The sequence below is a fragment of the Pinus tabuliformis genome, chromosome 3_2, assembly GCF_031772625.1.
Source record: "Pinus tabuliformis cultivar Carrire ecotype Pingquan chromosome 3_2, CPIR1, whole genome shotgun sequence".
NCBI lineage: Eukaryota > Viridiplantae > Streptophyta > Pinopsida > Pinales > Pinaceae > Pinus > Pinus tabuliformis.
Window position 1 is genome coordinate 1,121,063,373 of NC_142302.1, and position 10,324 is coordinate 1,121,073,696.

The following is a 10,324-nucleotide window of genomic DNA, read 5'->3' on the forward strand; positions in this document are numbered from 1 at the left end:
CTACCTTGCGGACATGACTGAGCATCTCTCTAACAGCTTGTGTGGGATGCCTCACTTTTTTAGGGTTTTTGTTTGTACTAAATTGTACAGTTGAATTTTCTTACATTCAAGCGTCTTTTACATTTTAATAAATCCCAAGTGTCAGTCAAAGTTACCATTGAAATAAAAAGCTTGTGAATCAAGAGAGAGGCCTAATACTTATGGTTGGAAAGGTAACGCACATTTCTTTTTAGAAGGAGCATGCTGGTTTATCCGAAATCCTTATAAGATTATGGAAAATGAATTTATGGTGGCATTTTAGGGTTTAACAGCAAACGATGGCTAAATGACAGATTGTTGTAGAAAGCCGAGAAAGGTTTTAGCTTGCAGGGATTAGATGGGTCACATGGGGATTTAAATTGACAAGTTCAAATAGGGTAACAATGTCAAGGTAACCTTTATTTCAACCTAATACCGATTAAGTCTGCCTTGTTTTCTGTAGTGAAGTAAAGTGCTTTATTGTGATATAGGTTCATCTGCAAATCTGTTTTGTTTGATTAGTTTTCATAGCTACCTGTCTATTGGGTTCATTCTCTTTGAACACATGTCTTGATGTAAGGTGAACCAAAGCCTTGGAATAAGTCTAGCAGGCTGTTGCTGATGGAAATAATACATTCACTATCTGTGCAGATTCTACTAAAGTGTACACTAAACAATTGTGCAGCATGCTGGTGTTTTTGTATCATTCATCTCCTTTTCTATAGTGTGTGATTGCTAAGTCCCCTGACAAGGGGATTCGGGATTCAGGATTCGACGGATATAGGGATTCGAGTGTCGGATATGAACACATTGACCCCCCGGAACACGATAAGTTCGGATACGTTATATATATATATTAAAAATTAGATATTTCTTACACAAATTCTCATTCATGATACAAATTCATTGATTTCAACATAGATCTTCGTCTAGATGTAAGCTTTTGTTAAGTTTAGGTATGTTCTATGCTAGGGCAATTTATTTCAATTTTCACAGTTAGCTCAATATCTTTTCGAGATTAGCAATCACATCAGCGTTAAAGTAAACTGCAGATAGAACATAAATATAAATCGCAGAAGACAAGCCAAGACAAGAGGACACAAGATGTGGCGCTAGCCAGGGACAAACCCCAATGTTGGGAAACCCTTGATCAATTCTTCTTATATGTTGTTCAATAGTTCAGCACAGAGAGAGAGATAGTACATTTACAACAGAAGTCAACACTTTGACTTATCTAGACAAGAGCATAGATCATCTCCTAGGATGATGATACATGAGATCAGTTGAAGACATGCTGCTTCAACTGATTCTCCAAGGTGATCTTGTCATCATGCTGCATCCATCATCACAATGCTGGACCTCATGCTGCTGCTGTCCCAGTGTTTAACACTACTGTACATAGTGCCACTGCTGCACCATGCTTACTGCTGTCCATGCTTTACCGTGCTACTGCTGTCCATGATTCTTCATGCTTGTAGCTGTCCCATGTTGCAGCTGTCCCATGTACTATGCTGCTGTCCCATAATATGTCCAGCAACACTGAGTTATAGAGTCTACACCAACATGCCCAAATATTCTACAATTAGGCCACGCTGTCACCTACAGCAGTGTGGTATTATTACAGCAGCTAAAGTGACTGCAACTAGGTCTCTTTGGGCAGTGAATAAGAGTCTTTACAAGACTGATAATGGACCTCTCTTAACAGCGGATTGGGGCTGCCTTCAAACTGTATATAAAGCTTATATTCCACTGCTGATCAACCCTCCCTTTGCTGCGGATTATGGCTGCACTTTACAACCATCAAACTGACTCAACACATACAAGACTCATTCCAAGATGTGTGCACTAGCTCACTGTTCTAGGGTAATTAGGCTGCTGCAATTCTGGACTGGTTAGGGCAACCAACCACAGTCCTCAACAACCCGCAAGCTAACCCATAATTGCTTCCTCTTGCTGCGGCTGTCCTTAAATAGGATTCTGCCCTTCACGCTGCACCTTTTAGGGCAGTTCCAAGCTCAACGTATGGACTTGTCACCCCAAAATAGTTGTTGCACCCTCCAGCAAACCCTCCTTGCCTTGGCCTCCAAGAACAGTCACTTTGTCCTCTAAACGGACCCCTGAAATAGCCCTCAAATGACCTCGCTGTCCAGACTTCTCCTTGCTGTGGCTAGGGCTTGCTTTAGCTGCAGTTAAGGGCTTCTTCTACCTTTCCTCTTGCGGCAGATGTGGCCTTTCCTTGCTATGGAATTATGGCCTCCTTTTTGACAGCGAATAGGGCCTCTTGACAGCTGATAGATGACCTTAGATTAGGTCTCTCTAGACTGCATTTTAGGCCTCCTTTAGACAGTGGATTAGGACTCCTTTTGGCTGCGAATTGGAGCTCCCTTTGACTGCAGCTAGGGCTGCCTTCTTTGACTGCGGCTAGGGCTAGATCTCCAATCTAGGATTGCGGTCAGATCCTCCTCTTCATCTGCGGCTAGGTCTCCTTCCTTTAGGACTGCGGCTAGGGCTCTTTCCTTTCTAGACCTCTCTTTCCACCTAAACCCAAACGAGTGGAGAGAGATCACAAGAGATGAGTGTGTGAAATGACTCTCAAGTCATCTCCTTTTATACTAAAACGTTGAGCACTTGTGGGGTTTATTTGGTTGCTGGCCGACCTTGACGATTTGTCCAATAACACAAATAAATTCAAGTCTCCATGAATACTTATCGGAATCGGATGATCTTTAGATCAATCCTACAACTCTCGATGAGAGGGATCCAAGAAAAATATGAGCTGATATAAATAAGATGACCCACATGGAGTTTGGCCCTAGTTGCCAATTTTAACAGTTTTACAAAGTAACATTATGGATATAAAATTACAAATACAATTGTGACATAAATGATAAATGATAAATTATAAATTTATAATACATATTCAATTCATCAATGATCCAATAGGAGAAAGACAAGATAGTAAGATAAAGATATTTGTAGTTTTCTCATTAAGTCATCAAAATCAAAATGTGTTACTGTTTACATAGGTAGTGCAATGCCAATGGCAAATAGCAATAGCAAATACAAAACAACCACAACTACAAGTCTACAAGCCTCAAGGTAGTAGGTAGCTCGTGACTCATGAGTCATCAATCCTCATTGTCATCATCAAAATCAGCATCACTGTCCTCATCATCATGGTCATCACTGCTCTTCTCTGCTGCATCCTCCTCCTCTGTATCCAAAGTCAACTCTGCATCTACTGGTGTGGAGGATGACCCCTCTATACTATCACCATCACCAAATCTGATAGGATCTAGCACGCACTTGTTGCTTGAGTCTACTTGAAAATGGTCCCACACCCTTTGCTCCTTGCTCCCAAACACCCACAACAAACCCACAACAAACTAAACAAGTGAATGTGCAAATAGAATGGGGAAATACGCCTTTATAAGCTGCATGGGTTCTTGATTTCCAAATTCTTGTTCGAAAATCAGGGCATGTTCCAGATTCGAAGTGTCCTGAGCGGGACACGTTCCGGATTCGAAGTGTCCTGATCGGACACGACGTGTCTTGATTTTCGGACACGAATCTGCCCGATCCGTGTCTGATTCACTAGATTCGGGACACGTAGGGCCTGGGGAACGAATCTGGTTTCATAGTGTGATTGTAATAATTTAAATCTGTTTTATTAAAGAAAAAATAAAAACAGAGACATTCGGGGGTAGCGTCAATGTTTATGGGATTTATTTTTGGATATGTTGTATTTATTTTTTAAATTCAACATTTCAGTCTAGTGTGCCATCATTAAGTATGATTCTTGAAAAGAAAATCCAGTGAAAGTTTGTAATAATATGTGATTAACTAGAATTTTCATCTATAATGAAAGTTGGATTAATTAAATTTTCTAAACTCAAGGTTGGGTTAATTAATGGTTTTTTATTTTTATCTTAAATTTTAAGTTTAGCTTTGATTTTAATTTTAATTTTTACATGTAGTAATAATAATAATATGTATTTTTAAAACTTTTATTATTATTATTTTAAAAATTATATTCATAATTATAATTTCACATTACAATTATGATACCTAATATGACTCACTTGCATGGTGTAATGTTGGAATATAGTATTTGTTGCTTTTTCAGCAAGTATAATGGTACATGTTATGTTATTGGGATGTTTTTCAATCTCAATAGCCTTTCTAGATTTACATTTCGAGTAGTGTTGATGTTGGCTAAGACCTTGGTATCTTCAATGTAAATTGGTACATGGTCTTGTTTGAGTGTTAGTCAAGGTTGAAGCATGATCATGGTTGTGATTAATGCTGATCATGTGATTTTTTTACTTTGATGTTGATGGAATAACCCATTCCATCAATATAGTGTGAATCACATGGACAAGAAAAATGTAAACACCTTTTGTTTTGTCAGAATGATGGAATCCTTAACAAACTTGAGGAAACGGAAATTCCTTATTGTTGTTAGAGGTTTAAGAGTATTCACAATAATATTCTTTTAAAAAACCGAGGTTTAAGAGTATTCACAATAATATTCTTTTAAAAGACCGAGGTTCAAGAGTATTCACAATAATATTCTTGTAAAAAACTTAGACAATCATATGAGTAGTCTCTTAAATGGAGTATAAAAACACTACAAAGGTGCCTTCAAGTTCAATTTTTACTAGATGCGTTTTACATGCATTTTGGATAGCTTTCATTACTTGATGTTCTTTGTAACTATTATCCTTGGAAATCTTAAGATGGATTTCCTTTTTGTATAAATGCTCATCATTTGAGATTTATGTGCTCTTGTAGTTGTTGAGGACCCTTTGTTTCTATGATGGATGATGATTGGAATTGACATGAAGGACATCATGTCCATGAACACAACTATTAGCATTTGTGTTTGATGGTGATTGGATTTTGGCATGAACAATATGTTCATGGACATTGCCATTGTATTTTTACAATTGTGCAATAGTGTCTTGTAATGAAGTAATAAAAGGATTATGAATAGGTTGAGTTTAAGAAGCATAGCTATAAATGACTTTTATCATCTTCTTTATAATGATTTTATCGTTGAATTGTTAAAGTAAGTTCCTTGATTTATCATTGTTGTATAATTAATGACAATGTAACAAAAATAATGTTTTGTGATAATGACAATGTTGTCAATTTGGACCCAAAAGAGGGGTTAATATGACCTAAATTCATTGTATTAACCAAAAGAAAAACAAAAACAATGTAATACAATAGATTATGTAATATGTCAATAAACGATGCCATTGTTGATTATGGGGGGGATTTGAGGGATTAGGGATTTCATTCATTCTCGATGTAAAATGAAAGGTTAAGGTTCAAATAAATAGGGGCAAGTTTTAGAGTGTGTGTAAGTTGTTTTTATTTTAAAATAGAGGTTTATAGTTTATGAGAGATTTTTCGGCGTAAATCACATGATATTTCATTTGTCGACGCGTTTCGATCCAACCAGTGTGGTTCATCGTCAGGACAAGTTGAAGAATCAGATCAAGCATTGCATGTTAAATAGTCTGAGCAGAACCTCCAACGGCTACAATTCTTGACTAGGGAACGACTATATTGACTAACGACTAAATATGATTGGGGAACAATCAGACGGACCATGGGCATAAAAATAAGTTAATTTCATTGCTAGTTAGTTATATTATTATTAAATTAAATGTCAAAGGGACATATGAATTTTCTTAGGGGTTTTATATATATATATATATATATTAAATTAATTTTAAATGATTATTAAGTTAATAGTTAGTTATAAAAAGTATTAACTATTTAATAAAAATATATAAATAAAAATATTAGAATAAGTCAAGTGTTAGAAAAAATAATAACTTGATATGGATCACAAAAGCCTCAATTCAACAAGAGGTTTATAGTGTTATGTATCAAATTCTTTTAAGATAAATTACAAATAATTATTTAAAGGGAAAATGCTCATGGTAAAGACTTGCTCAAACGAAAAGGGCGGGGGGCGAGGAAGGTGTTAGTGGATAATGAGGTTAAGGTTCAAATAAATAGGGGCAAGTTTTAGAGTGTGTGTTTTTAAGTTATTTTTCTTTTAAAATAGAGGTTTATAGTGTTATGTATCAAATTCTCCTAAGATAAATTACAAATAATTATTATAAGGGAAAATGCTCATCTCAAAAGAAAAGGGCGGGGGCGAGGAAGGTGTTAGTGGAGGATGAAACAATAATAGTGGAAGATAATGACATGAAATAATGTACATGAGTGGAACATGTTTGTCATTTTCCACTTGTGTGGTAGTTGGTAAGGGTAACAAACAAAGAGTGGGGGGTAATGACATTAATAAAGGAAGATAGTGGCATGAAATGATGTACACGAGTAAAATTTGTTTGTCATTTTCCACTTGTGTGGTAATGGGTAAGAGTGACAAAAGTATGCAATATTTTTGTGTCCATGATTGTTGAGTTAGATGAGCTCTCATAATATCATAAACTTGTGTTTTTAATTGAGTGTAGTTGGTGGGAAAATGGGACATATTAGATTTGTACTTCTAAGCTGTTGTTCTTTTAGCTAGTGGAGTTCCCATGTTATTCTTTAATGTGGATACTATTTAATCATTGCATGTTAAAACAATAATAGGTGAAGATAATGGCATGAAATTATGTACATGAGTGGAACATGCTTGTCATTTTCCACAAGTGTCAGTGGGTAAGGATGACAAAATGATGCATGGGGATGGAGAAAGGAGAGGTTAGAGGAGGGTGACTAGTGTAGAAGGGAAGGCTATAATTATGTAATTAGGGCAAGGAGAAAGGAGGATTATGGAAATATATACATAGAAATTTTCATTAATAGAATTTGTTCTAGTTTGTTCAATCACATAGAAATTGTAGTCCAATTTTTTTAGTTACATTGTCTGGTATCAAAGTAGGAAGATGGTTGGGAGAGGAAGAATAAGTCTTGCTTAGGTGCGTAGAGATATGCATAATCTCTGGTGACGAGTAGTAGGTATTACAAACATGTTGGCAAATCAAGGAATGATTCCAAGAGGAGATGCATCTAATGAATAGATAAACCACAAATATGTAGATGAACTTGCAAAACTTGAAGAAGAACAGTTAGAGCGCTTGCCCTTTCAAGAGAGATTACTCGAGGCTCCAGAAGGAAAAGGTGATAGGATCTAAATGGAAGTTTGAGAGTATGCATGTAGTCTTAAACTAGAGGAGTTAATAGATTTGTTGAACAACACGGGATTTTTCTTTTGAAAGGAAACCTATGACAAATGAAAAGAATGTAAAATTCGCATGCACCAAGTTGAAAGCTCATGTAATGATCTGGATATGGAAAGAAAGAACAAAAAAGGTAAAAGACAAAATTAGGATATGGAATAAGATGGAGAATAAGTTGAAATAGAAATTTCTTCCTCGGGACCATGCACAAACCCTGTTTTGTAGAATTCAAAATTTGAAGTAAAACGATCCTGCCATGGAAGATCTTAAGAAGTTGTTTTATGAATTGTCCATTCGTGTGGATCACCAAGAAATTGATGGGCAATTGGTTGCAAGGTATGTGAACTTTCTAATTTTTTCTATCCAAGATGAATTGAGCATGCACAAGTTAGGAACATGGAAGAGGAATACTAGTTAGCCTTAAAGGTTGAGGAAAAACAAAACTGACAATAATTTCAAAGGAATAGAGGAGCAAGGAGGGGTACATCATCTCTGTTGCGAGGTGGGTTCAAACTATATTAAAGGAGAACCATCTCAAGGAGTAGAGAAATCAAAAGATGCTCGATAAAATAACCCAAATCAACAAAGAGGAAGAGTATTTCGAAGGGGTGGAGGTTACAATGGTGGAAAAGGATTGGGAAACCAACAAAGACACTTTGTTTCTTTTAGGTGTGGTGAAGAGGGTCATATAGCATGTGAATGCCCAAATTATAACATGCAAGAGCATGAACAAGGAAAGCAACCAAGATTGAACTTGGCCCAAGTTGAGAATGAAGGAGGAGTTGAATGTCAAGTTCCACCAGACGTGGGGGAGAATCTCATGATGAGGAGAGCAAGGGTGGTTCCAGAAAAGGAATAATGACAGGCTGGCAGCAATGGACATTCTTGTCTTCAGATGAATATCTTTCCAACTAGGTGCACTTCGAGGGAAAGGTATGTCAAGTTATTGTTGATAGTGGTAGTTGTGAGAAGATGGTTTCTAGAGAGATGGTAGATAAATTGAACCTACACTGTGATAAACTTCCCCATCCTTATCGAATTTCACGATTTAAAAAAGGGAATGGATTCATTGTTGACAAAAGTTGTTTGGTCAGGTTTTCTATATAGCATGATGTCATCCCAATGGATGCATGCCATATGTTGTTGGGAAGGCCATGACAATATGAGAGAAGAGTCATGCATGATGGTGAGCAAAATACAAATACATTTTGGAAGGATGGATCTAAAGTCATTTTATTGCCCCTTAAGGATGAAGGGAAAGTTAAGAATATGTTGTTTGAAAGACAACTTGTTAAGGAAGTGAAGGTAATAGGATTTTGTTGTGTTAATTGTGCAAACGGAGAAGAAGAAGGAGAAAGTGAAGGAGAAGGTGAATAATAATGGTCGGATTGCCTTGCTGCGGAAGCAAACCTATTTTGGTTATGAGAGGGATTTTGAGAGCAAATATTAGATTGGGAAATTGCTTGGGCATGGTTAATTTAGCTACATTTATGTCGCTATAGACAAGGCTACAAACGAAATAGTTACAATTGTAAGAGAATTGAAAATTAAAAGATGGGTTTTCCCATTACTATTGAAGATGTTAAGAGAGAGGTGAAGCCTATTGCAAGCCTTGATTGGGCATGAGAATATTGTTTAGTTTTACAATGCATTTGAGAATGGTGATTTTGTTTACATTGTAATGGAGTTATGTGAGGGAGGGGAACTCCTAGATCATATATTGTTATTGAAGGATAGTAGGTAGAGTGGAAAAGATGCAACAAGAGTTGTATGATAAATGCTAAAAGTTTTCGCTCAATATCAATTATATGTCGTCCATTAGGACATGAAACCTCAAATTGTTCTTTCTAAGGATACACAAAAAGATTCACCTCTTAGATTTTATAAAACTAGGCACAAAATTTCAGGACATTGTAGGTAATGTGTATTATGTTGCATTAGAAGTTCTAAAACACAAACCTAGGCTTGAATGTGTTGTTTGGAGTATTGGTGTCATAACATACATTTCACTTTGTGGGAGGCGTCCATTTTGGGACAAGATAGAGGATGACATATTTAAAGAGATTCTAAGGAAGAAATCTGAATTTCGTGGAAAGCCATGGAAAAATTTAGCAATAGCGCTAAGGATTTTGTCAAGAAATTGTTGTAAAGGATCCTCGTGCTAGGCTTGCTGCAACTCAAGCACTATCACATCCATGGGTGAGAGGAGGATTTGCTTTAGAAATCCCACTAGATATATCCATGTGCCAAATGTGTGGTTTTGTTAAATACATCCACCTAAAGCAGCTTGCACCCATGGCATTGGCATTTACACTAGCACAAGAAGAGCTTGCAGGTCTTTGAGATCAGTTTGATGCAATTGATATAGACAAGAGTGCATCAATAACTTTGGGAGAAATCAATCTTACACTTGCAAAAGATCAACCTCAGACCTTAAAGGAGTCGCGTGCCCTTGAGATTCTTCAAGTGATGGACAACAACATAGATGGCCTTGTAGATTTAAATGAATTTGTAGCTGCCACACTTCATGTGCATCAACTTGAGGAACATGACTATGAAAAATGGCAGTAGCTATCTCGAGTTGCTTTTGATAAATTTGATTTTGACAAGGATGGATATATCACTTAGTTTGAGGACAACAACTTGCAGGAGCTACGATCTTTTCAACAAGAGGAGAATGAGGCATGGGTACGGGGAAACGAGATGTCAGAGGAGGAGGGTGACAAGGGCAGAAGGGAAGGCCATCATCATTGTGTAATCATGCCAAGGAGAAAGGAGGATTACGTAAATGTATACACATAAATTTTGATTAATAGAATTTGTTCAAGTACGTTTAATCCAATAGAAATTGCAGTTCACTTTTTTTTTGGTAACATCACAAAAGAAGGGGGGGATAATGAAATAGTAATAGGAGATAATGGCATGAAATGATGTAAGTGAAACATGTTTGTCATTTTCCACTTGTGTGGTAACGGGTAAGGGTGAAAAAAGTATGCATTATTTTTGTGTCATGATTGTTAAGTTAGATGAGCTCTAATAATATCATTGACTTATGTTTTTCACTGAGTGTAGTTGGTGGAAAAGTGGGACATATC

General features: G+C 36.6%; 1 pseudogene; it reads left to right on the plus strand.

Moving 5' to 3' along the window:
- Positions 1-7,485: 7,485 nt before the first annotated feature.
- On the plus strand, positions 7,486-9,857 carry LOC149184613 (calcium-dependent protein kinase 16 pseudogene; annotated as a pseudogene).
- The last annotated feature ends 467 nt before the right edge of the window (positions 9,858-10,324 follow it).